General features: G+C 34.2%; 1 long non-coding RNA gene across 3 annotated transcripts; it reads right to left on the bottom strand.

Annotated features, from left to right (window-relative positions):
* Positions 1–3,872: 3,872 nt before the first annotated feature.
* Positions 3,873–24,154, bottom strand: LOC102669544 (uncharacterized). Of its 3 annotated transcripts, XR_003265790.2 has the most exons (7): positions 23,788–24,154; positions 23,207–23,381; positions 22,946–23,016; positions 21,662–21,758; positions 16,998–17,077; positions 5,128–5,221; positions 3,873–4,384 (listed from the first exon to the last, which is right to left on the bottom strand). It is a non-coding gene; the product is annotated as an uncharacterized lncRNA (long non-coding RNA). The 3 variants fall into 3 exon arrangements; XR_001386695.3 differs by lacking the exons at positions 3,873–4,384; positions 5,128–5,221 and adding an exon at positions 12,299–12,354 and having other exon boundaries at positions 23,788–24,138; XR_001386694.3 differs by lacking the exons at positions 3,873–4,384; positions 5,128–5,221 and adding an exon at positions 15,571–15,729 and having other exon boundaries at positions 23,788–24,132.
* Positions 24,155–25,492: the final 1,338 nt, after the last annotated feature.

Below are 25,492 nucleotides of genomic sequence, written 5' to 3'. Positions count from 1 at the left end.
CTTAGAGTCCTCTCACAAGGTGGAGGTTGAGCCATGTTCTCAGTATAAAAATTAGTAGTGGAATGCTCAAAATTAGAATATTTAGAATCACCCTCAACAGAATGGCCAAGATGCACACTATGCCTAACTAATCTATGAAAGGTTCTATCTCTTTCAAGATCAAAGGGTTGTAAATCACCTGGATTTCCCGTAGTCATGCACTATATGCAGCAAATAATGTGTTTCCCAACAGCTCCTAACAAGGGGGTAAAATTACAGCTATACTAAGATGATATCAAAATAAGCTAAAATTTTGTGAGGAACACCCTAAAATCATGAAAAGATAGCACAAAAAATTTCAAACAAAAATTCAAAGTCTAACTATGAAAACTACCTAAGCAAAGTTTAGAAAAATAGGACAATAATACTTGAAAAATAAAAAAATAAAAACTTAGTAAACGGCTGATTTTTGGAATTTGTGAGACCCTAACCGGCTAAAGCGAGTTTTCACAGTATGGGAAATTTTTTTCTACCCCAAATGCATATATAATAATAGTCATTCTGATACCTGGAGCAAAAGTTATGACCGTTTTAAGTTATGCTAAAAACAAGTTTCCAAAATTTTTGTCTCTCTCAAATACTGCCACACTAAGTGCTCTTGATATTTTTCACAAAAAATATGGATTAAAAGAAGCTACCACACAAAAAATCAGCCAAAAATAACAACTCTAACTATCAAAACAAAAATCGCTAATTAAATTTCAAAACCAGTCGCTAATCACTGTTCAACACTATTCACAGCAAAACACAAAGCTAAATCAGTCGCTAAAAACAGGGAATGTAACTAAAATGCAAAACAGAACGCTACACAAAATAAGATAACTAAACACTATTATGAACCTTTGGCCCACTGCTCCCCGGTAACGGCACCAAATTTGATCGAGGTCATACTCGAATCAAATAAACATTAAAAATGCAGTATCTAGAAAGTGATCCTAGGTCGTCTCCCAACGAGCAATGGTCAACCGAACGTTCATAACAGATAGTAATAAAACAGTAACGAATTGGGGGGGGGTGGGGGGTTGTTTGTTTTTGTAAATTAAACAGCGAGCAAATTTTAATTAGAAAATATCAAAATTAAAATATGTTTCCCCTTGATTCACAAGCAAGTCTCTTATCCTAGGATAAGATAATTTATCCTTAATGAGTTCAACCACTTAATCCAACCTTAAATTAAATTACTAAGCGAAAATTAACATAAGGTTGTCATTATATGATTAAGCAACACATATACCAATTAATCATGAACGAAACTGATCATTAAGCATGAACGTAAATTAAGCACAGAGACAATTAATCAAGCACTAAGCATGCATGAATTAATAGCAACAAATACAACGTAATTGGTAAAGAGGAAAAACTGAGCAGAATTCAATAGTAATAATAAAACCTCCAAGAGAGTTGTGCTTGATCCTCAAGAGAAAACAACGCTGGAGACTTAGCCTTCCATTAATCAATAGAAAACGAAATTGCAGATTGAAACAGAAAACAAAATTTTATTGTTACGTGAATAGTAAAAACTGAAATTGCAAAACCTAAAATTATTCTTTTTCCCAAAAACGAAAAGACTCCTAAACTAAAATCTTGGTGTTGTTATATAGGTTCTCAGCCCCCAAAGCTTACAAATCTATTTTAAGTCCAAGCTCATTAATAAAATAAAATATGGACAAGATAAGATAAGATTTGATAAAATAAAATTTAGATGAAATAAAATCTAGATAAGATAAAATCTAGATGAAATAATATCTAGATTAGATAAAATCTGGATAAGATAAGATTTGGTAGAATAAAATTGTCTGCTCTCTTCAAGTCCAAGCCCAATTCCAGATTCAAACTCAATTGTTTATAATTCTCCTGAAATTAAATTAAAAACACAAAATTAGTCCAGTAGGCCTAAATGATAAAACTGCATAATTAATTTGACAATTAAGGCTAATCAGTAATTAAAATGGTGACATAAAGGGTTAAGAAATAGGAGAAAATGATGACACATCACACCCCACATGTAGGGCAGTTGCGCAATTCAGCAAACTCATGTCTATACAAAATGCAATCATTACGGCAAGCATGTATTTTTTGGTATTCCATTCCAACAGGACATAATATCTTCTTTGCCTTGTAATGAGTCTTCGGTACGTGTTATCTCCCAAAAGCATATTCTTCAATAACAGTAATTCATTGAAGCTTTTGTCACTCCTCCCAAATCTTGGTTTCAAATTGACCAAAGCTAACACCCCTGATAACCGTGTGTACTTAGTGCATCCAATAAACAATGGAATCTTTGAATCATTATCTAAGGTGTCATAATACGGTGCATTTTCTTGCCTAAAACCCTCTTATCCAAGATCACGTAGCATGTCTTCTATCTGATCACCGACTTGTTCATCAACTGGAGCAGTTGGAGGGGTTGATGACATTTCTAGTAACTCACCATGCCATATCCATTTTGTATAAGTAGGACAGATACCATCACAGATAAGGTGTGTTCTAATGTCATCCAAACATTGTCGTCGCCCATTCAAACATTTAACACAAGGACAAAAGTATAGTCCACCATTGTCAGATGCATTATCTTTAGCAAATTTTAAGAAACCTTCAATCCCATTTTCGTACTCTTCAGTTATGCGTGTTGTTTTCATCCAACGCCAATCCATCTTTGGTGTACTGTCAGACGAGATACATTATTCGATATGCATGCAAACCTCTCTTTTATTAAACCAAATGTGTGACCTTACCCCATTCAGGAAAACATTTTTTTTACTTCATTTTGACTAAAAAGTTAACTATGTTATGTTATTTTTAACTAAATTTTGGCAGCATTTCACTTTGGTCTCCAAGTACACGACATGAAAGCGGTGACAACAATTCACCCCGATCATGTATGCACCCGGAGAACAAAGCAAGATGCAGTGTCCGAAATCTAGTTAAAAATAACACAACGTAGTTAAATTTTTAGTGAAAATGAAGTAAAAAAACTTTGTCTTCCCAGACCGTCCAAACGGACAATTCAAGATTCAATACAACAATTAATCCAAACTATCCGTATTAATCGTTGTATTGAACCTCAAACGGGGAACTATGGCTCGCTCAATGTAGTACTACACACCAGTTTCATGTGAACCAACAATATAATAAATAACGACATAAATGTGACAATGGCATACAAATAAAGTATTCATTGTTAAATGAAGGAAATTAATAACAAACAAAGTTGAAAAGCATAACAGATACTATTGTTGTATTAAAACATTGCCAAAAAGGGAGTGTGAGTGACAAATATCACCTAATGTCATACTTGGGAAATTTGTATGTACTCATATAAGTTTGTGCTATTTTCATATTTATTGATATAAAATCATGCAATTCCACTCTTTCGAATTATTCTAAATATGAACTAATTGAAACTGAGTTTTCAAATAACAAAACAAACCCCATACAACTTGGTAACCTCTAAAAGGTATTAAATAAATAAATACGGGTGGACTATGTAATGGAAGTCAAACGCAAAACTGAAGAATGATTCCAAAATTTTGTTAGGCTGAAGAGGTGTTTAGTGATATGAAGATGGTTGGAATTTAACCTAATGTTCATAGTTATAGTATTGTCAATGATTTTATTTTGTTGCTGCAAAAAAATTATGTGACCTCATGATGTTGTATCGGACATGATCGATGCAGGGTGGGATCCTAATGGGATTACGTTCAATTGTTTGATGCGGGTTCATGTCAATCCTGCGAGAACTGAGAAGGTTTAACAGGTTTACTAGAATTTTAGCATTCAGATTCATTGTAGGGATGACAATCTCGAACAGGATGCAAAGATTGACAATTCGATGGTCAACAAAGGGGTTGCTGCAGTTTCATATTTATTTTTGGATGCACAGCGAAGTTAAAATGTGTTGTGATGACTGGTTAGAGTTGACAAAGTTTTGACCATCTTAAAGCATTACAGAACCGGTTAGAGTTGACAAAAAATGGTCTTGTCTTCTCTTCTTCAAACACCTAGTTGATGAACTTCTGGCAAGTCTGTTAATGATTACAAGCTGCAACTCCCTTAATGTGAACTACATTGTTTTGTCTGTTAAAAAGTCGAGCAAAGAGCATACTAATTTGGTGCCCTGAATCCACACAGCTTCTCTTCAAGGGATTTGCTGATGAATGTGAAGCTATGAAGGTCCTTGTATGTGGACATGGTGCATGATAAACTGGTTCTTCAACAAGGTGGGCAACTGAATGGGAAGAACAGGGAACTGGTTCTTCAAAAAGACATCGAACTTCAACTCTTTGAGACATGTCACTCTAAATTGAAGGACAAAGAATCCAAAACTGAATCCATTGTTGAGAATCTGCAGGTACAGCTCTGAAAAAGTGAGTTTGAACATGAAGCCTACTTAGCAGCAAAATGTAAAGCTACAGCATATGAAGAATGACACTACAGAATTGAAGATGGAAGTTGCAGTCACTAAACTTGTGTTACAAAATGCAGAAACAAAGCTTAGAGTAACGGTGGAAGAAATGGAAGCAGCTAATGCAGCAGAGGCAAGTGTTGTTGATCAGATTAAGGTCTTATCTATGAGAACTAGTCATTCTCATTCATCACCTTCTGAACCTGGTGCAAGAATTACAATTTCAAGGGAGGAGTTTGAATCCATAGTTCATAAGGTTAAGGAGTCTGATAAATTAGCAGATATCAAAGTGGTTGTTGCCGCAACACAGCCACTTTGAAGCTGCAAAGGCTACCCAAAAGAAAGTTCTAATGTACATGGTCTTTTTCTATTAAGGCTACAGCTTGAGGGGAAGTCTTCTTATGCACTACTCTATTAACCTTGTTATAAAAATATGAGGATCATTATACATTGAAGGGTGTCCGATTACAGTTTTCTAACGTGTCTCTTTCTTTCGCTCTACTCAATCTCTCTTCTATCTATGCAAAGCTTATCCATGAACTACAGCAGTGCTAGTAAAAAACCACCGTGGCTAGTAAAATGCACAATTTAAAAATAGAAATTGCTTAAAAAGTGGAGTTTTAGTCGACAAATAGTCACCAGAGGCAAAGTAATTGCACAGATTCAATAACTATGTACATTACCTTCTATTAGAGGTATATTCACCCTTTCGTAGCCTTTAGCAATAGAAACTCGAACACGACATCCCAAATATACTTTATTATTCAATTCAAGAACCTGTCATTACAGCAGAAAAATGATTTTCAGGTTAAACTGATTACAACTTAGTATAACTAAGACCTTTCTAGAACTTATTAGTATGTTGTTGTATGACATGGATGACATGATGCGATTTCTCATCACAATATAAACTAATAATTCTTATGCATGTGTAGAGGCTATAACTTAATGTTTTCTGATACGGCTACTACAACTCACAATTTTCTTGTGCAAGGACTAAAATTTAAAATAGGAACTATAAGACACAAAGAAATAGTTTAACCAACGAATTTCTTCTAAACATAGACAAAAGTCAGAATGGAAGAAGCTCAAAATAACCTGCGAATACCAATTACTAATTTCAGTTTACTTTCTATGACTTTGTTGCTTTATTGCACTAAAGCTCACAAATGCATCCAAACACAATATTGTTGTACTTACTAAAAAAAAATAATGGAAATTTCTTGTTTTTAATTATCAACAAGTTCATGTGGACTTGGATTGGGGAACAAAAAAACAACAACAACTACAAGCTGCAAAACAAGTGTAAAAACAGAGGGTACCTACTGCCTACAGTCGAAATAGAAGTGTTTTTTATGTAACGTTTTTAATATTAATTATAAGAGTTTGACTAAAATCTTTATTTAACATAATTTAAATTATAAACAGTAATTATAAATTTCAAACGGGAACAGAAACTTCATAGATTCTTTGAAGCGGACTTAAAATCAAAACAGTTGAGGTATCATGAACAGAAAAGCTAAATTATGTTAACTAATTTGTTATTTTCATTTCTAAATTACTTTGTTATTTGACCTGGTATCTCCTAGAACCTGTGCTACGAAGTTCCTACACAAAGGTTTCTCCATTTGTTCTTCAATTGATCCAAGAAGGAGTGGCACTAAACACTACTGGTAGTGTGCACAAGTCCAATAAATGAGGTTGTGAATTTGAGTTTTCAGGTAGTGCCACAAAGAAAGCAATCCTATCTTGGGCTGTCTTGGAATTTGATGCAAGCTCCATTGGAGCTTGTAGGCCTAGGATCTTCTTCATCAATGGATTCCTTTGCTTCTTGGAAGATGAATGGCAGCGGAATGGAGAAGGAAGAGAGAGAGGAGACGTCACTTCAAGGAGAAGATAAGTCTAAAAGAAGTTCACCACCATAGGAGACCATGGATAAGAGCTTGGAGGAAGAAGGAGATGAATGAAGGGAGAGGGAGAGAAGAGCACGAAATTTTGTGCTCCAAATGAGCTTTGAAATCTGAATTTTAATATTCAAATGATCAAAGTTGAAAAAAAATACACACACATGACCTCTATTTATAGCCTAAGTGTCACACAAAAATGGAGGGAAATTCAAATTTCACTTGAATTTGAAATTGAATTTGTGGAACCAAACTTTGGAGCCAAAATTTCACTAATTATGATTAGTGAATTTTAGTTATGGTTCAGCCCACTAATCCAAGATCAATTACAAGATTCTCCACTAAGTGTGCTTAGGTGTCATCAGGCATGAAAAACATGAAGGACATGCACAAAGTGTGACTATATGATGTGACAATGGGGTGTAGTAAGCAAATGCTCACCTCCCCCTCTAAAATTTAATTGGATTGGACTTCTACCAATTCAATTAAATTTATTTCCAACCACACACATCAAATATCCACTTAGTGCATGTGAAATTACAAAACTACCCCTAATACAAAAACTAGTCTAGGTGCCCAAAAATACAAGGGCTGAAAAATCCTATATTTCTAGGGTACCCTACCTACAATATGGAGCCCTATATACAAGGACCAAATATAATGACATCCTAGTCTAATATGTACAAAGATAATTGGACCCAACCTTGGCCCATGGGCTCAGAAATCTACCCTAAGGTTCATGAGAACCCTAGGTCCTTCTTCAGCAGCTCTAGCCCAATCTTCTTGGAGCCTCTTGCTCATGATTCTAGTGATTGGTCTTCCTAGGGAGGATTGCATCATCCCCTTCCCCTTGAAGAGGATTTGACCTCAAATCTGTTAGTTTCTCCTCCTCAATATCAGCTCCACCTGCAAAAGGAGTTAAATCAGAAATGTTAAAAGTGGTGTTGACTCCATACTCTTCTGGGAGGTCCAACCTATAGGCATTGTTATTGATCCTCTCCAAAACCTGAAAAGGTCCATCCCCGGGCTAAGCTTGGATTTTCTTTTAGTAGGGAATCTATCCTTCCTAAGATGGAGCCAAACTCAGTCACCCTCATTAAGAACTAGCTCTTTTCTTCCTCTATTGCCTTTAGTTGAATACACCTTTGTTTGGTTCTCTATTTGGTTCTTAACCCTCTCATGCATCTTCTTTACAAATTCTGACCTAGATTCCCCTTCTTTATGTATAAAAGAAATGTCCAGTGGGAGGGGAATGAGGTCTAACGGTGTTAGGGGATTGAACCCATAGACAACCTCAAAAGGGGACTGCTTGGTGGTTCTATGAACCCCCCCCCCCCCCCGTTGTAGGCAAATTCTACATGAGGAAGATACTCATCCCAAGACTTATGGTTGCCTTTCAAAAGAGCCCTTAAAAGGGTGGATAAAGACCTATTCACTACCTCTGTTTGCCCATCAGTTTGTGGATGACAAGTGGTAGAGAAAAGAAGTTTAGTTCCTAACTTAGCCCATAAGGTTTTCCAGAAGTGGCTAAGGAACTTAGCATCTCTATCTAACACAATGGTTCTAGGAAAACCATGGAGTCTCACAACTTCCCTGAAAAAGAGTTTTGAGATGTGGGAAGCATCATCCACCTTGTGGCATGGTATAAAGAGTGCCATCTTGCTAAACCTATCCACCACCACAAAGATAGAGTCTACACCTCTTTGGGTTCTAGGAAGCCCAAGGACAAAGTCCATACTAATGTCTACCCAAGGTGCAGATGGGATGGGTAAGGGTGTGTATAGCCCATGAGGCATCACCCTAGACTTGGCTTGTAAACAAGCCACACACCTAGTGCAATGCTTATGGACATCTTTCTTCATATGGGGCCAATAAAACTTTTCTTTGAGTAAGACAAGGGTCTTGTCTATCCCAAAGTGGCCCATGAGCCCACCCTCATGGCTCTCTTTCACAAGTAATTTCCTAATGGATCCTTGGGGTATGCAAAGCTTTCCCTCTTTGAACAAATACCCCTCAGCCAAATAGAATCCATCTTGGGCCTTTTTCCCACAATTCTCATAAATGGGAGAGAAATGTTCATCTAAAGCATACAAGTCCCTAATATTATCAAATCCTAAAATTTGAGCTCCTAGGGAGCAAAACAATGTGTGTCTCCTAGTGAGGGCATCAGCTACCACATTTGTTTTTCCCTTTTTGTATTTGATAACATATGGAAATTGCTCTAGGTACTCTACCCATTTTGCATGCCTCTTGTTTAACTTGCTTTGCCCTCTAATGTACTTAAGTGATTGATGATCACTATGAATGACAAATTCCTTGGAAACAAGGTAATGTTCCCAAGTTTGGAGGGCTCTTATTAAGGCATAAAGCTCTTTATCATAGGTGGGGTAGTTGAGGGTGGCACTATGAAGTTTTTCACTAAAATAAGCAATAGGGTGCCCACCTTGTAACAATACAGCTCCAACTCCCACTCCAGAGGCATCACATTCTAGCTCAAAAGTTTTAGAAAAGTCAGGAAGAGCTAGAACAGGTGCCTTAGTAAGCTTTTCTTTGAGCAAAGCAAAGGCTTGCTCTTGTTTTTCACCCCAGGTAAATGCCACATTCTTCTTCACCAGCTCATTGAGAGGTGATGCAATTATAGAGAAATTAGGAACGAACCTTCTATAGAAGCTTGCTAACCCATGGAAGCTCCTAATATCTCCCACACTTTTTGGGGTGGGCCATTCTTGGATGGCCTTGATTTTCTCAGGGTCCACTTGGACCCCATTTCTACCAACTACAAAACCTAAGAAAACTATATTATCTACACAAAAGGTACACTTCTCTATATTTGCATAGAGGGTGTTTTTCCTAAGGACTGAAAGAACTTGTCTGAGATGTCCTAAGTGATCATCTAGGCTCCTACTATACACTAAAATATCATCAAAATAAACAACTACAAATCTACCTATGAAATCCCTTAAGACATGATGCATAAGCCTCATAAAGGTGCTTGGTGCATTAGTGAGCCCAAAAGGCATCACTAGCCATTCATACAAACCAAACTTGGTCTTGAAAGCAGTTTTCCACTCATCACCCTTTTTCATCCTGATTTGGTGATAACCACTTTTAAGATCAATTTTTGAAAAGATATTGACACCATGCAACTCATCAAGCAGATCATCAAGTCTAGGAATGGGGTGCCTATACTTTACAGTGATGTTGTTGATGGCCCTGCAATCTGTACACATTCTCCACGTACCATCCTTTTTGGGCACCAACAACACTGGCACAGCACATGGGCTTAGGCTCTCTTGGACCCAGCCCTTCTCCAACAATTCTTTAACCTGAGACTCTATCTCCTTAGTCTCCTGAGGGTTAGTCCTATAGGTTGGCCTATTAGGAAGGCTTGCTCCTGGGACTAAATCTATTTGGTGTTCTATTCCCCTTAAAGGAGGTAGCCCAGGGGGTATCTCTTTGGGAAATATATCACCAAATTCATGTAAGAGTTCTTGGACCTTTGGGGGTAAGGTCTCAAATGTAGGAATTGTGGCAATGCTAAGGGATGTTTCCCTTGATAGGAGAAGGTAGAAAGATTGTTTAAGAAGGAGTGCTCTTTTAATATCACCTTTTATTGCAAAATGATTTTCCTTCTTAACAATCTTCTTGGAGGAATCCTTTCCCTCTTTTTCCTTCCCCCTGGCCTTTGAAGACAAGACCTTACTATCCTTCTTTTTCTTTTGTTTTTCTAATTTTTCTTCCTCATCCCTCTTATCTTTCATAGTTAGTTGATCTTTGGCCACCTGTGAAGGTGTTTGAGGATGCAACACAAATTTAGTGCCAAGATGGGTGAGGCTAATCTCATTAGTTAGGCCATTATAAATGATCTTCCTATCAAATTGTCACGGCCTTCCTAAAAGAATATGTCCTACCTCCATGGGAACTATATCACAATTAACTTCATCCTTATATGTCCCAATGGAGAAAGGTACCTTCACTTGTTGGTTAACTATCATTTCCCCTTGCTCATTGAGCCATTGAAGTTTATAAGGTTTTGGGTGGGGAATGATAGTGAGGTTCAACTTGGAAACTAATCTTGTGCTACAACAATTGCAACAAGATCATCCACAATGAGAGAACAAGTTTTATCTAAAATTTTGCATCTTGTATGAAAGATGCTCTCTCTTTGGGATTGAGATAGATCACAAGATTGACCTCCAAGGAGCCTTCTAACCATTAAGAGGTCACCTTCTTCATGAGGGTAGACTTCCTCACTAGACTCTTCACCCCTTACTTCATCTTCACTTCCACTAGAGGAAGGGCAAGAAGTAGTCTCCTCTTGACTACTATAAATGTCTTGACCCCTCATGATCATGGTTTTCTTTGTGGGGCATTGAGAGGCAATGTGACCTCTCCCAAGACATTTGAAGCATTTAATGTTGCTAGTCCTTTCTTGGGAACTAGTCTTAGGGGTGTATTTCTCTATGGTCTTACCCTTATCTTCCTTGGGTTTTGAAGGTGCAGCCCCTAAAATTCCATGGGCTTGGTCCTTCCTTGGATAAGAGTGAGAGCCATAAGATTTTGAAGAAGGCTTTCTTTTAAGTTGTTGCTCCACTCTTATACAAAGTTGGACTAGCTCATCTAGGTCCCTATATGGAAGGAGTTCAACCTTGTCCCTCACTTCCATATTAAGTCCACTAAGGAACCTAGCTATGCTTGTTCTTTCCTCCTCCCTAAGTCCAGCTCTTAAAAAGAGTAGTTCCATTTGTTGTCTATATTCTTCAACACTCATACTCCCTAAGCCTTTGGAGCTTGTCCATAAGCTCCCTTTCATAGTAGGAGGGAATGTGCCTCTTCCTAAGGGCACTCTTAAGATCATTCCAATACTCTACTGGAGGATCCCCATGAATCCTTCGTTCTTTAACAAGGGAAGTCCACCAATAAAGGGCATACCCTTGAAAGCTAAGGGTAGCCAATGGAACTTTTCTCTCTTCGCTAATATGATGGCAAGCAAATAGTTGTTCAACCTTCATTTCCCAATCTAAGTAGGCCTCAACATTATCTTTTCCGTGGAAATATGGGAGGCTAATGTTAACCTCTTGAGGCCTTCTATCCTTTTCTCTTCTTTGGGAGTGATGTTTAGTATGTGAACTATGACGCCCTCTATAATAGTCGCTAAGTTCTTCACTTAAACTCTTGCAAGAGTCATGACTACTATAGGAGGCATGTTTTTCTCTTTTCATTTCTTTCATTATTTTTCTTCTTCTTCTTTCTTCCTCTCTTATTTTCTCTCTTTCATCTTGACTTATTTCTTCCACTCTTTTTTTACCTTTTTCTTTTCTCTCTTGTTTTTCTTTCCACAACTTAAGGGATCTCAACTCATCTAATATCTTATACAAGGGGTCCTTAGGAGTAGAACCCTCACCATTAACACTAGATGAAGAATGAAGACTCATGTTGGTTCCTAAGTTATGGTTCTTTCTTGTTGGGGGTTTGAAAAAAAGGTAAAAGAAACTATGGTTGAAACTAGCCAAAATAAACACTAAAAAAGGTGTAAAAGATAAGGTAAAAACTAATTGGTAAAAGGAAAGTTATCTAGGCGATTTGACAATGGAGGGTAAAGGAAATAAGTTATGAAAGTAAGCAAGAAATTAAAGTGCAAGAAATGCAAACTAGGCGAATCCTAAGAGTGTTTGGATGACCTCATTTAAGGTTCCCAACAAAACACTCACTATCCTAAGAGAAAATTGCCTAAAATTATTACACACAAATGGAAGTAGGGTGACCTAGCGGAGGCTCCCAACTTACTTCCAATGAAAGGCCTTTTTGTTACAAAATTTGAAAGCAAAGCAAATTGCCAATTACAAAATTACAAAGAAAAAAGTCCTCAATTGTGGTGGCTATTCTCTCTTTAGTGTTTCACTCAATTTGGAGTGCTTCTTAGTCCAATAGCTCTTAAGGTGGTTGGCCCCTTGCTTCTTGACTCAAATTCTTCAAGATATGGCATCAATCCTCCTTTCCAATTTCCTATATGACAACTCACAAGCAAGGAAACAAAGAGACAAGCAATAATCAAAGACAAAAAAAATGAAATGAAAGCTAAACCAATAGAGTTTTAACAAGACAAATTTCCAAGGATTATTCAACAATTAAAGCAATGAAAAACACAAAAAAGCAAGCTAGGACTCAAAGAGAAACCTAGAATGGCTCTAAAGTAGAGTAGAAAAACTAAAAAAAAAAAATGACTCAAGAAACCTCTAGTTTTGGCACTTGTTTTCACAATAATTTTCAATTGAAATTTCAGAACTAGGATTGGTATAAAATAGGCACCAATTATAGAACAAATTTTGAGCCAAAACAACAAGCACACTTTCCTTTAACTTCTTTTTTTTTTTCCTGGACACTGATTTTTCTGCCAACTTGTGAGATTTTTCTTTATTTTTCCTTTAATCCAAATCGCTTGGTTCTTTTTTTATAATTTTGGTCCAGATGTCTAAAAAATTCAGTAAAAGTTTCAGCTCAAAAAACGTAGTGACCAATTCCCAGTAATTTATACACTTTTGTATGTTCAAGCTGCCTGCACCAGCGATTTCAACCTAGAAATCAAGAGTAGTGTTTATGTTGCTTAAGGCTTGGATAGTTACAATTTGTGTTTGCTTATGCTCAATTATCTTGAATAACACAATTCAAGAGAGCTTAAGACTTATTTGATTCACAAATCCAGCCACAACTCAACACCACATCTCAACTTCATCATAGGCATCATGTAGGAATCTTATAAAACAAAAAAAGAGTTCAACTACAAGACTACTTCTAAGAATTGATTTAAAACATGTTATGAACTAAATAACATGCATGAATTAGACTCAAAATTCAAAAGATAGGCTAAGAATGACAAGAATACATGAAAAAATGTATCTAGAATTCAAAAAACAAAATAAAAATTCAACACAAACTTAGAGCATAATGTGACAATTACTATGACTAAACATGACTCTAAGACAACATGGATTAAGTGATTTACACTTAGATTTTTGTGTTTTTTTTTTCTAATCAATATTTTGGAACAAAATTTAGATCTAAAGGTTCAGCACAAGAATATTATGAATGAAAATTGATAGAACCTAAAATCAACACAAAAACAAGATTCAAGAGTAGATCTACAAAATTTGAACCATAGAAATGCAAGAACAAGTGTAGATCTAAGATTTAATCGGTTTATTTTTTTTTGAATCTACTCTAAACAGCACCAAACCACAAGACAATGGAGGATATACATGGAGAATAAAATGAAGAACAAGGAATTAAAGAGAATTCACCGAACAAAAAGATAGAAGAAGCAAAAGAACATCACCTAGATGAAGATGCTCTTGATACCACATGATGCAAGCTCCATTGGAGCTTGTAGGCCTAGGATCTTCTTCATCAATGGATTCCATGATGCAAGCTCCATTGGAGCTTGTAGGCCTAGGATCTTCTTCATCAATGGATTCCTTTGCTTCTTGGAAGATGAATGGCAGCGGAATGGAGAAGGAAGAGAGAGAGGAGACGTCACTTCAAGGAGAAGATAAGTCTAAAAGAAGTTCACCACCATAGGAGACCATGGATAAGAGCTTGGAGGAAGAAGGAGATGAATGAAGGGAGAGGGAGAGAAGAGCACGAAATTTTGTGCTCCAAATGAGCTTTGAAATCTGAATTTTAATATTCAAATGATCAAAGTTGAAAAAAAATACACACACATGACCTCTATTTATAGCCTAAGTGTCACACAAAAATGGAGGGAAATTCAAATTTCACTTGAATTTGAAATTGAATTTGTGGAACCAAACTTTGGAGCCAAAATTTCACTAATTATGATTAGTGAATTTTAGTTATGGTTCAGCCCACTAATCCAAGATCAATTACAAGATTCTCCACTAAGTGTGCTTAGGTGTCATCAGGCATGAAAAACATGAAGGACATGCACAAAGTGTGACTATATGATGTGACAATGGGGTGTAGTAAGCAAATGCTCACCTCCCCCTCTAAAATTTAATTGGATTGGACTTCTACCAATTCAATTAAATTTATTTCCAACCACACACATCAAATATCCACTTAGTGCATGTGAAATTACAAAACTACCCCTAATACAAAAACTAGTCTAGGTGCCCAAAAATACAAGGGCTGAAAAATCCTATATTTCTAGGGTACCCTACCTACAATATGGAGCCCTATATACAAGGACCAAATATAATGACATCCTAGTCTAATATATACAAAGATAATTGGACCCAACCTTGGCCCATGGGCTCAGAAATCTACCCTAAGGTTCATGAGAACCCTAGGGCCTTCTTCAGCAGCTCTAGCCCAATCTTCTTGGAGCCTCTTGCTCATGGTTCTAGTGATTGGTCCCTTCCTAGGAAGGATTGCATCAGAATTGAACATGGAGATGGAGAACTTGACAAGAAGTTATTCCATCTAGACAAATCCAGCTCCTGAATAACACCACCACTACTATTTTTGCCACTAATATCAACAACAAAAAGTGGCAATTGACCAGAGAGACAGTTATAGCTCTATTCAAGAACCAACAAGTGATTCACCAATGACAAAAAGTGGTGTTGCAGAGTACCAAACAATCTATTATGGGAGAGATTAAACTGACAGACAGAACAAAGGTTTGTGAGAGAGGGGGAGATGAAGCCAGTGAGACCTCTAGATGGTAGAAACAAGGTTTTGTAGTAGCTATTACCTATTTTGTTGTTAAGATGTTGGTTTCACTATTTAAGTGGGTGGGTTGGTCAGCAAATGTCTATCTAATAGCTAATGAAACAATATTTTGTTGTTAACATCTATTTGACATTAGTAATTTTTGCTTCATAACTGTTGGTGGTTTGTCCATGTGGATGAAATCATTGATTATGTGGTGGACCAGGCAAGAGTAAATTCTCATCGACTGCATGAAAATTAGTTCTTCAACTGACAAAGTTTTTGTTAATGATATGGAATATGGTCGTTGTTGCAGCATATAGTGTTCTCACTTAGGCAAACTTTCTTGTACTGCATCTCCTTTTATGTTCAAAAGGTTTTCAACTACCTAAGAGAATTAATGAAGAGGAAAAAAAGAGAAGATAGGTGGAGCTCAACTTTTAGTTTTATTTGCTATCTAGCTAGTCGTGCTTGGTTGAGCCAAATAAAATATAAAGACAAGAGAATTATAATAAGTAAAGCATGATAGGTATAGATTAGTAACACATTTTATGGAGTAGTACTTTTTATTTATTTTTATTTTGATACAATAATAATAAGGAAATAAAGTCAAGAGAATTAGCTAGCACTAGCTACAACATGTCCATCGCTGCAGAGGGAGGAGGGACCACGAATTCCTCTGGATATTAGTAGTACTTTTGAACTGGAAGCCTGATGATGAGTGCTTTTAAATTTTTATTTAAAGAATAAAATATAAAACAAGTAATTCCAAATGATGTACACTACTATTGTAGTATTTTATAAGTGATGTATGTTATCATGTTAATATAATATTTTTATTAAAGAATTAATTTAATCTCTTAACACTTCTATCAATACTTTTAATTTTGAAAATAAATCAAGATTATCAATATTATTTGAATGATTATCTTTAAAAAAAATTCAAGATTAATAAGATTTTTTTATCTATTATGATCTAAAGTTTTTAATTTGTTGCATAAAAATAAAAAAAACTATATTACAAAATTTGTTCAAATTGAATCTTAATAAAAAAGAATGAATTGACCTACTTTTTAAAGAAAATGTTCAGTGCATTTTTATTTGAAAAATTAAAATCTTAGAAAAATCACTTCAACATATTCCTTTTTTTTCATTATAATTGTAGTTCTAGATTATTTTACACAAACCAAATAAAATCTAACAAATAAATTAAAGAGAATAACAACTTTATAAAATTAATTTTACTATTATTATTATTAATTTATTTTTAGTTTTTGTTGTCCATATATCATTAATATTATAAGGAATATAAATAAAAAATATAATTAATATTACATTAAAACACTAAAATGACAATTATTTTAAAATAAATATTTTCTTATTATATAACAATTAGTATTAGATGAAAGGAGTATGTCTTTTCATCACCAAACAAATACAACACTAGTATTGCGTCCTCCTACTTATGCTTCCAATTTCCCTGTATATAAACTAATTTCACTTTTGAAAGATACATAGTGGTGATTTTTGCTTTTATTATTTTAAATTAATTATTTTAAAATTTAAAAGTGAACGAAACACTAATGCTTTTAATGAAAAATAGAAGAAATGGCTAAAATAAACTTTCTAAAAATATAAAAAATCAAAATAAATTTTTTTAAACTTAATGCATAAAAAAATATTAAAACATAAAAGATAAAAAATATCATTTAACCTACAAAGTGATATTCAATGTAGTCAAAGTGTCAAACACACACTTACTTTATTTTATTTTAATGTGCTTCAATGTGTGTGTTCAAAGTAAATTTTTAATAATTCGTACTGTGTTATGTAAATCAAGTTTCATCATTTCATGTTAGTTTAAATTGATTACTACCCCTCCTACTCTAATATGCCGTCATTATCAATATCACTACAGAAAAGGCTTTAATTTGACAATGAAGTCTCAATTGTACCAGAAAAGTATGTTATAATCTTACCAAGTAAAAAGGTTGGTACAATCTTCTACACAGCACTGAGGTTAAGCAACTAGGAAGCGGCAGACCAAGGATACGAGAACCTGAAATAATGTAACATGCTGAAATATCTAAACATTCAACTGATGAACTAGTGTTAGTATGACTATAACTCGAAGCTTTAACAGGGAAAATAAGAAGCGGATTAAGTAAAAGCCAATGACTGATTCTTAGAATCATACCATTAGTACATTGCCATATAGCATAACAATTTCATGCTATGAAAATGGTATACAACTTCCATAAATAAAAATATTACCAGTCCAAAAACAATTTCAATTCTGTACTTTGAACCTTGTTTGATACCCTCTCAATTGTCCAACTTGAAATGCATATCAAATTGACAAATAACAATAGAAAAACTTCAGATCATACATACAAAGAGACATGCCACAAAATTAATTGTATCAACAACGAAGATTTAAATCACAGCAAAGTTAGCAACACCACCAACAACGGGATCCAAAAAAATTGTATCCAAAGCACTGTTGGTAAGTTGCATATCTCAAAAGACTCTCTCATACATTCTTTTTAACACACTTCTTGTTAATACTGAGATATAATGTACATCATAAAATTTTGTAGGTTTAACTCATTGCTTAAGGAGTCTCACTCATCATTTTGTAATTCTTAATGAATTTTAATCAATAGTAGAAAATGTGTGTTAAATAGTGTAATGGTTTCCATGGATCTTGTTTAGTTGATTGAAGATAATGCGTAAGTCATAAAATTTTTATATATTTTTTATTATAGATAAAAAGAAAATAGTGTCATGTTTTTTGTACTTTATTTTATATTTTATATCATATGGTTTGTTAGTCATGGTCTAAGAAAATCATTTGATACATGGGATCAGATTTTGTGTCATGTCTTTGTCTTATGAATGTTTTGTGAAATGATTTGAAGGCAAAGGAGGAGAATCACAAACATTATAAGTGACATCATGTGTAAGAGAAAAGAGAATTTTACGATGGAGAGGTATCTATTAGGCCACTTGCTGAACTACAACGATGAAAAAGGACAAATGCTAAGCGATGACCAAATTGCTGAATGTAATTGGGGTCCTATTTGAAGCTGAGGATACTACAGCAAGTGTTCTAACCTGGATTCTCAAGTATCTTGAGGATGACCACAAACTTCTTGAAGCAATAAAAGTAAGACTTGTTTTTTGTCTCCCAAAAAGATTTTGTAAATCCATGTAGCTCACAAGTGTTGAAAAGTTTATGCTAATTAATGAGTCAACAAAATTGTTTTGCAGGCAGAGAAAATGGGAGTATATAAAGCTAATGAAGGAGGGAACATGCCATTGGCATGGGGTCAGGCCTGAAATATGCCAATTACTCATAGGGTATGGTATATACTATATACTGCTGTAAATAATGTGATGCAACAAAATTCCATGTCTTGGGTTAATTTCAAGGCAAGTTGCTGAATATATATTTCTCATTACAATCTTGTTTAAAAGAAAAATCTTTTTAAAAAATGGCCAAAAACATGTGAAACTTAAATGACAGCAGTTGAAGGGGGACATACCTAGGAAAACTTAGAAAAAACCTACAAATAAAAGATTTTCAAAAAAACCAACTTAATTAACAACCAAGTTAACACATCTAACAAGTGAATTTTCATTCTACAACAGTGTGAACTTAACCCAATCTCATGCATGTGAGTTCAAACTTCTGACTAGTTTATTTGTCAACTGTAATTATCACAAGTTCATTTATAAAGATTTTAAAAATTTCAACGTGCAACTTCTACTTTTAAAATAACAGAACATAGTTATTAGGTGCTTCAAATGATACAATACTCACAAATTTTACCTCCGAGATATTCAATTTTCAGACTAAGCAATACTCCATTTTAGTTATATCACTAAGTAGCTATTACCTCCGAGATATTCAATTTTCAAATGTTCGCAAAGGAATTTGGCTTAGAAATCACACTTATAAAGAGACATATGTTGAAGATAACATTGTTGAAGTGAATTTCGAAGCATCAAAGAACTTATCTTTCTTTCTTTCCCTGATTCCATCTACTCACTTATCTAATCACATATGTAGTGGGATTTGAGTTTGACTCCTGAGTCCATCTAATCACTTATCTTTCTTTCCCTTTCACACTATGAAAATCAGTCTGTATTGTTATAGTCGCTCCCCTTCCATTTAATTATAGTCAGCTACCTAGGAAGATTTGACTAACTCATTCCTATTACACTTTATCATCATCAACAAAGAACTTCTTTTTTATGTGGGTATCATCGACAAAGAATACTCACGAACTTCACACTTGCAGGCTGTAGCTACCTTATATTTATTAGACAAGAGACAACAGACAAGAGAAGAAAAGGGAGACTACATAGTACTATCTTTACCTATCTTTAGCTAAGACAGAAAATAAAGCAAAGAAGACACACACACCAGCTTTCCTTATTCATCCACCTTGTGTTTCAAATACCATTTTAAGAAACATTCATCTTTAGTATATAGGGTTAAAGAAAACACTCTTGAACTGCTATATAATTCCTCCTCTTCCGCTACCCATCCACCTTATTTTTCAGGAACAAAAATCATATTTAAGTTTTAGAAAATTACCTCCTTATAAAGCATATTAATAACAAAAGTATAAAGATCATAACTAAGTGTTAATTTTTTTTTTTTTCAATGTACTAAGTAGTTTTTTTACATAAAAAGTACTTAGTTTAACTCTTAACATGTACAAGGCAATTACTTTCAACACCTCTCAAATTGTTTCTTACACCCAATTTTAATATAATTTAAAATTGCATTCTGAAAATAATGCCTTTTCGGAATGATAGGATTTACATTCTAAAAAAGTCTTTCTGGATTGTAATTTACATTTTGGAGATGTTTCGGATGCATGCTCAAAAGAGTGCAGGAAGCAAAATTAAAAATGCACGGAGCAACTTCCCATGTAGGAGATGTACCCACATATTTAGATAAATATTAAAATAACAGAAATTCCAAAATATTAATGAAATACATTGCAGGGAAAAAAATAGTACTTGACCAGGAGCAGGAGTAGCAAATGAAAATGAACCATGGTAAGACTTGGAATAAACAAAATGGAATTAGTGATTTATATTTTGTTGACTGATCAGACAAAATGCCAGAAACTGAGAATGGTATGAATGAACAGTGGATATGAGTATGCGTGCAAATGTAAGAAACACTAAACACAATAAACCAAGCAAATGCTGGACGTAGCTAGGTAAGTATATAAAACAAGATCTATTTGTTTATTGAGGCAACAGAAAAAGCAAAAAGTTAGAAAATAACAGAATGTTCTCTCTATGTCTCCTTTCTTTTGTGTAGATGTGTATGTATGTGTACGTGGTAGTGGTGCAACAACTCTATCTATCTCTTGGGAAAACAACCAGCAATTGTCTAATCAATGATTCTATCTTTGGCTTTCCCTGAAGCTTTTAACTTCTCTTATTGGTTTGCAGGGGGGTAATTTCTTGAGTATGTGCTTCCTCACACACATTTGCTTCCGTTTTTAGTTCTTTTACCTTAAATTTACCCATATGGTTCAAAACACTTTAATTTACTTGATCTGACAGATACAGACTTGATTTGGTTGTTTATGTGTACTAATTTAAGTGCATACTATAAAAGGTGAAAAAAGAAAAAGAATTTAAGATCATTGATTGAATTGAAATAGTCTGGAGCCATTAATTCATGCTGAGTGGTAAAATTCTTAAATTTCTAAAAAAATACTATAAAATTTCTCTTAAGAAAATTAGTTTATGATAGTTAGAGGACTGAAATTATTTAATGCAGCAATCTGCTTTTCTTTTCTATTTTTTCCTGTCTCTCAATTAAAATATTATGTTAGCTAAAAAAAATCTAGCAAAGTGATAATTAATAAAGAAAATGTAACTACTTTTTAATTAAGAGAACAAAGAGACGACCAGGACAAAATACTAGAACAAGGTGATTTCAATATCCCTCCCCCTTTCTCTTTCTCTCTTCACATGCTCACATTATATTTATACACCACTCTATAACTACTGGCCAAAGATCGATCCAAAACCTTCCAATTAAGTCTTCAATATGACAGATCCTAAGTCCAATGTTATACCTTCATAAATTTTATACAGTATATCTATCATAATCTATAATAATTAGCATATAGCCAGATGTACCCATGTGGTGGCCATCGAATGGGACACAATTGCTTTGTGACAGGAATGGGGTATGGTAGGAGCAGATAATGATTGTCACATAACACATTCCCTATTAAAATACACATCTTGACCTTCCTGTTTACACACTCAAGAGAGAAAGTTCCAAAATGTGTTGTTTCTGCAGTGGATTTATTGCATACTGAATATCAATCTATTTTAACTTGTTTTAGATAAATAACTAGTTTAATTTTTAAGTGATTAATGATACAATTTTACAATAATAAAGCAAAAAAAAGTTAATTGCAGGCAATTCTATTATGTTAGACCACTTATGCTAAGTGGTGAAAATTTAATAAAGTTCAACTCCTTTTACTTCATCATACAATATTTGCTTAAAACTAAAAGTGCTATTATTAGCAATAATTTACAAGATATCATAGCAAAATTAAATAAAAGAATAATATGCATGAAGTCTGCAAACCTGAACAACAAAAACATTTTCAGATGCTAAACGTTTTGTGGAACTTGCAGTAGAAATGGTATCTCTTCCACATGCGACAACCAACAACGGTCCCTCCCTGGATAAAATATCAATCATATCATTCTTTGTAAGTGGCCGAAGAATCAGTTGCAGACTTGCAGATAAAGATACAAGAAAGAGGCTAAAGAATGTAGGAAGAAAGTACAAGAAACTGAATTGAGAGACTAATATTACATTGATATGGGAATCAGAACACTGATTGGATTTGTACAGTATATCAATTAACAAGTCACAAGATTAAGTTTTAGGCCAGAGCATCACAACAGGCACACACAAGCATGTCTTAACATTAATGCACCAGAAATCTTGTAAATTCCAGTAGATGTCTTAGTTGTACAAAATAATTATTAAAATTTACAAGAAATAAATCGTCAAATAATTTATATCAAGGCTCATATTAGATATACTGCTAATGTTCAAAGGATGTTCACTGTTCTGAACCAGTAAGATTATTAATAGTAAGGCCACTCAGACATTTGAATCAGTCTCCAACAAGAAATGAACAAGAAAGTTACTTAGACAAGCTATAGACATTAATGACATCATTTTGCAGGGAAAAGAATAGGAATAGGATTTACTTCTCATAAGTTTCATGAGCAAAACTAACTATCTCTTTTACATCAGCTTCTAAGACAGCTAACAAGCCTATGCATGTAACTTTCATCAATGCATAAGCTGTTTTTGTTATAATTAGATGAGGTAAAGAAAATCTATACCCATACCCATCTTATCTTACCTCAAATTTGATATGAAAAACTCAATTTAACTAAATAGGTAAAGAGGTGAGGCAAGTTCGAGATATAGATGCTCTATTCCATCATGACAATAATTATTTTATTGCAATAATTAAATTATAAAATTAAACACATTTTTTCTTAAATTTCTTTCTTCATCTTAAAGTTTATTTTAATGCATTATTTAGTGCAAAATGTACTTGATATATAATATATAATTTATTTAAGGGAAAATGTGAAATTGTACAAAACAAAATAAAAAGAGTGGGTAAGAACGGATTCAAGAAAAAAGTTTAAAGAGATGAGATCAGGGTTGGGAAAGGAGAAACCTACCCCACTTCCCTGTGCTGCCACCCCTGAATATAACATTCATTCATGATTTTTATATTAAAACATACCTTATCTCATAGTAATACTAACATAAGAAACTATTTCTGCATAATTGCTTTGAAGAATATGCTATGTGGTTCAAAATAAGAACACGCGGTACCTTTAAATCCCAGATGACTAAGGGTTTGGTTGGCAGATGTTGAAGCCACAAGCAAGCTGCCCTTCGTCCGTCTGTTGATAATCGATAAAGGCAAAATAAAATGATGGTGAGAAGATAAACCAAATACACTCAAAATGACAATGTCATTCATTACACAGTCAAAACAAAAGCCCCTACCTACCAGCGAAACAAAAACCGTGTGTTGACAATGCCATTCATTACACATTTTCAAGAAAGCAAAACTAGGGCATGGGTACTTACCAATTCGTACGATACCATCGCGGCACGACACACCTTGAACAGGGCTTAGTGATGGGTCACAGAGTTCTCTTCGACGACAGGGCTTAGTGATGGGTCACAGAGTTCTCTTCGATGTACCAGTTCTCTTCCGGAACCAAGGGGACGCTGGAGTTGTCTTCGAACACGAGATGAGACGCTGGGTCAACAGTGGAAAGGAAGGCTGTAAAGGAATAATCCCAAATTTGAGGGAAATAAAACAAAGCCGGTTTTCGTCCAAACCCGTTCCTTGAATTTTTTCCTATATTTACAAAAAAGCCACCCAGCCTCATTCTAAGACGAGAATTTACATTATAAAAAATTATTCTCAACTTTAATAATTAAGTTTACCGCTACGCTACCTTCTAAGGTAGTTCTAGATAATCACTTAAATAGTACCTCGTAAAAAAACATATTTCTAATAGTGCTACCACCTATTCCCATCACCCCAAATAAAACTTCGCAGACTTTGTCTATATCATCACAAATAGATTTTGGAAGCAAGATAGATTGCATCACATAGGCCGGAAGGGCTTGCAAAACTGATTTTGTTAGACTCACTCTACCTGCAAAGGATAAAGTTTTTGCTTTCCATGTGTTAAGACGCTGATCAACCTAATCCAAAATAAATTGGAAAGCGCTCCTAGAGGCCCTTTTGTGAAATATAGGGACTCCCAAATACTTCCCCAAATCCTGAGTCCCTTGGATTCCCATTTCTTGACTAAGTTGATTCCTTTGAACAAACCGCCACAATTTTTTAAAAGAAAAACCGAGATTTTTCTAGGCTAATTTTTTGCCTAGAAGTCCTGCAAAAAATATTTAAAATATTCTAAATAGATGTCTCTGCAAAAAGAATCAGGTCATCAACAAAGGCCAAGTGTGTTCAAATAAGGGGATCATGTCTACTTAAACAAATAGGGTGCCAAACTTCTTGGTCAACAACAACAAATATCATCTGAAAAAGCCTTTCAATGCAAAGCACAAAAATATAGGGAGAGATTGGATCTCTTTGAGGATAATTAGGTGTAATTGTGAGGGTCATGCTTTAGGGGTGATGACAGCTAGCAATCACGCTTTAAGTGTGTTCAAATTGATAGCAGGCCGAAATATTCTTTATCGAGATGCCATCTGAAACAAAAATATACTTAAACTAAAATAATATTATCTTTGTTATAATTAGCACCCATTATAGTTAGTCATTGCATATATTACATACGTACGAAATTATATTAGTATATATAATTTGAATGAAAAAAATTAGGTTTCTAGCTTGTCACAAATTGGTCTAGATAGTAATTATTTTACGCTTTATATTAAAACAATATCAAAACGGTATGTACTTTGAAAATTCATAATTAAGTAATTTTCTTTAAGAGGAGTGCTAGAAATAAATTATCCATCACACTCTTTTAAATTCATTTTTTTATTGGTTAAAACTTTTTTTAGAATTACAAAATTAACAGAGATTCATTAAATAGGATGTTAGACTATTACATTTTTTAATTTTCAATAAATGATAAACAAAAATAGTGTTCAAAAGACTTTTTTTCAAAGAATTTAAAAGAATGTGTTTTCCAACATTTCATCTTACATTGATGCTGATCTATTTTATTAATAGATTAAATTAATTGTGATCCTTTAACTATTTCACAATTTTTATTTAAGTCCTGAACTTTTTTTAATTGGATTTTGAAGTTAAATTTGTTTTTAATTGAGTTCGTTTATCTAATTATTATTAAAAAAAATTAACCATAAGAACCTAATCAGTCTTTAAATCCGATAGTGTTATTACTATTGGTATGTACTAAGTATTTTCACCTCTCCAAGGGGTACATTCTAAATCTAGCAAGTATAACCAGCTTCTTCGACTGGTATTACAATATCTGTAAATCCACTCTACCAAAGTAAGACTTTTAACCTACAACAATCTTCCTACAAATCCACTCAACCAAAGTAATTTTAGCCTACGACAATCTTCCTACAAATTCAGATAATTGATTGGCTTCTAAGGTGAAGACTGAAAATGTCCCTCCCTTAACCGTGAGGGAGCAAAATGACCGGTACTCCAGTAGTAATAGATTTATAACCGGAAAAAATTATTTATAATAAATAAAAAAACATTTTTTAAATTGAAAATATTATATTATTAATAATTAGAAAAAACAAAATACAGAATAATATATTAATAATAAATAGAAAACATTGAAGATAATAATTATTTCTTTCAATTGAATCGGTGCGTTTGATCGGTGCAAGTAGTTAAAAACTTTC

Source organism: Glycine max, chromosome 19, assembly GCF_000004515.6.
Source record: "Glycine max cultivar Williams 82 chromosome 19, Glycine_max_v4.0, whole genome shotgun sequence".
Classification (NCBI taxonomy): Eukaryota; Viridiplantae; Streptophyta; class Magnoliopsida; order Fabales; family Fabaceae; genus Glycine; species Glycine max.
The sequence above is the reverse complement of the archived record's forward strand: the minus strand, read 5'-3'. Positions and strand labels throughout refer to the sequence as shown.